This window comes from Bemisia tabaci, chromosome 3 (genome assembly GCF_918797505.1).
Source record: "Bemisia tabaci chromosome 3, PGI_BMITA_v3".
NCBI lineage: Eukaryota > Metazoa > Arthropoda > Insecta > Hemiptera > Aleyrodidae > Bemisia > Bemisia tabaci.
The window spans coordinates 35,836,409-35,839,935 of NC_092795.1; the positions used below are offsets into that span (position 1 = coordinate 35,836,409).

The 3,527-nt window shown below is 36.5% G+C and overlaps 1 protein-coding gene across 2 annotated transcripts in view; it reads left to right on the top strand.

The window, feature by feature from the left end:
• Positions 1-3,527, top strand: part of LOC109043405 (uncharacterized) — a 53,405-nt gene that overhangs the window by 3,399 nt on the left and 46,479 nt on the right. The gene's annotated exons all lie outside the window — the stretch shown is intronic.

A 3,527-nucleotide genomic window follows, 5' to 3' on the forward strand; every position in this document is an offset into this window, starting at 1 on the left:
TAATTAACGTATTCATCCAAATTTTGTGAAAAGTCGAATCTCAAAATTAGGGTGGATCCAATCAATTTTTTATCTGACTCAAGGAATTAAGTGCAGATGAAATCAATGTTTTCCTTTTTTTCGTAGTAGGTACCCAAGTAACTATAATCATTTCATTTCTGTTCTCATAATAATTTCTATTATTTCCCACACTCTCAGAAATTTGAGAGTTATTCTATCCGTATAAGGAACTCATTCTCACCCCCCCCCCCCCTTCTATTTTCTATCAACTGAGCAGAATTTGAATGCAGTCATTTGAATAGTGAACTTGAGTTTGTAATACATTTTTTGAAATAATGAATAACCTATTCTTTTTTTACTCTTCTCGAAAAAAATGTATTCAGATTGAATGAACATTTTTGCCGTCACTTGTGTGGGTTTCTTTTAAATTACAATTCGATGGTGACCAAACTACCAGACCATGTATCTCGTTTGCGGTGTTTAAAACAACCCAGAAATTCAGGGAAATCTGCTCCAAGTAACGGAAATTTTCAGGGCTGCTGCTCGTCAGGTCAAACACTGAAACATCCATTATGCACCGGACAGTGGATCGAGTCAATGGTAGAAGTCGGACATGAAATTCTCGACAAGAATTGTAAAATTTTACGCTTATCTCATCACAATTTTAATTTTAAGGGGTGCTTTTTGCAGAAAATTCTCCGAGAAAACCAATGATACTACTTTCAAAGTATCAAAATTTCATGTCACTGAAGATATATGCTTTTAAAGTTTTTAAATCATGTCCGACCTCTCCTATTGACTCGATCTACTGTGCGCCGGCACCGCGCGTTAGCGTTTCCAAGTTTTCGGGAATTTTTGGCCATAAAGGGAGAGCCTCGAGTACTGAATACGCGAGATTTGTGCGCTAGTTCAACGTGAAGGGATTTAAATATTAACACCCATACGCTCATGCCTAGTTTTTTCTGTCTTCTCCTCTAATTTTTCTTATTTACACATGGAATAATTCACAATATTTCCAGGCAGCATGTAAATTGTCGTATTCGTCTTATTTGCAAATTTCAACTTCTCACATACAACAAGTAATTAAGGCGCCTCTACAAAGTTTGCATCGGTGTTTTGAAATTGAACTTTTTCTCTTTTCTTATTAAGATATCAAGGGGATTTTAAAATTCAGGGTGGCTAGCTACCGCTGGCAAAATACATTCTATTATGATTCTAATTGGAATCGTCCATCTCTTTTAGTGTAAAACATCGAAAAATTATGCACTTAAGTTTGTTTTGCACAGTGGTACAGTAATACCAGCAAAAGCTGCAAAATAGGTCAGGTATCAATTTGAAAAAGGCATATCTCCACCATACCAGCCAAAGCTGCAAAATTGGTCAGGTATCAATTTGAAAAAGGCATATCTCCACTTTTTTCGTCATTTTTCCTAGGCGTCCAAATTGAGATATCTCGAAAAAAAATTTTGGGCCTTCTTACTGAGCATCTAGATTAATTATTTCACATCAAAATAGCAGTTTTTGACTTGTGTCATTTTTTCGGATGGGCCCTTATGTGTGAATAATTGAAAATGGAAGTGAGAAACTATGTTCTGCTTCAACTCGATGGATGCAATTTAAGCGGTTCAGGAGTTGAAATAGTTTTATCACGCATTTTGGTCCAGCGCGGTGTCCAAAAGGCAAGTGACTGCAATTTTGTAATCTTGGTGTGTTTACCGACCTTCTCAGTAGAACGTCCAGTTTCTTTTACTCGATTCTTACCGCAGGAAAATATTCCGCAGAACAATATTTCCACGCAGCATGCAAACCGTCATATTCGACTTATTTGCAAGTTTCAACTTCCAACGTACAATAAGGCGGTGCTTCAAAGTTTGTAACGCTGTTTTTAAATCGAGTTCTCTCTTTTTTCTTTATAAGCTATCGAGGAAAGGCCAAGGAATTTCAGCTGCAGATTTTCCCAAAAAGTCGGTGAATTTTCAAATTTGATTAAACTCGCAACCCTGTGAATGTAATGTGAGCAGCCCAGGAGTTAAAATAGTTTACCAAGCATTTTAGTTTTCAATGATGCCTGGGAACGAGTGACTTTCGTTGTTATCTGCATGTTTTTAACAACTCTCCTAGCGGAACGTCCAGTAAATTTTATCCGGTTGTCCCCTCAGATAAATATTTTGATTTGACTTTGAGATGAGCTGCACAAGTTAGAATGAAAAAGAGAACGAGAAATCAAGTTAGCCTTCAACTTGATGGATACAATTTGAGCGGCTCCAGAGTTGAAATAGTTGTATCGCAGATTTTGTTCTAGCGCGATTTCCATCAAAAGGCGAGTGACATCAATTATTGTGATCTATACGTTTTTAATGACCATCGCAGTGAAACACTCAGTCACTTTCATTGGACTCCTCCCCGCAGAGAAATATTTTAATATTGACAATTAATTATATAAGTTGCTACATCTAGAATTTAGCACCGCTCCTGTATTCGCGTGTGTATTCGGGTCACTGCAAGTTTCAACTTCATTTATAATATTCTGGAGCTGCAAATATGTCAACGATATTTCTAAGTTAATATATAATTTTCTTCTCTCTTTGTAAGAGGTCCGGGAGAAGTCAGGGAATTTCAGCGCCAGTGGCTAGGGAATTTTGAAGTCGAATTGAACTTATAACCCTGAGAGTTTTCTTTACACAGAGCAGAAAATTCACGGAAGATATCAAGAATCGATGTTGAGTGGTTTTCCATTTAAAATTAAAGTCTGACAGGAAGTCTGCAACTTCGCAAACCGAGATATGGTCCTCTAGTTTCATCGTCGAATAGTTATCCTTCATCAATTGTAAAATTTGCATCTTTTATGCATGATTGAAAATTCGTTGTAGCTGCTAACAGGGGTGCACGTTCTTTGATCTGTCTAACAATAAGTTCAATCAAAGAGTGCTTCAGCTAGCCTAAGCAGTGATTTAATTTAATTTTATGTGTGGGTAATTTTTGGAGAATTCTTTGCCAATAATTACAAAATTAAGGATGTACCGTTTAAACACAGTTTGAATGTGAAATCGTTTAAAATTAAGTACTGATGTGTGAAAAAAAAGGTATCAAGAAAATTTTTTTAAATGCTTCTTCGAAGCTGAGGTACATCAAGTTTCGTCCGAGTTCTATTAAATGAATATCACTTACCTGAATTTCTAACAATCTTTCTAATGTTGTGAACGCAGATCTAAGAATGTGCACCGCTGTGTTAGGGGGTTTTGGAACCTGTGATGGGTGTAGTTTCAACCAAAGAATTCTTGTATGTTGCTTTTTCCTGTGAGTTTTGGGTTTGGGTTATTTTGTCAGTTGAGAGTCAAGTCGAAAAATGATTCTGCAATTTGATGAAATTAATTTTTAAGGAGCGCCACGGATTCTCTGTGTTGAACAATTAACTATTAAGCACTAACTATTAAACTAACTCAGTTTCGTCAATAAATCGGGTGCCCCCATAGGAGCTTATGTTCTACTCCAGCAACCATTTAATGGAGTTTTATTTTCCTTTCCAG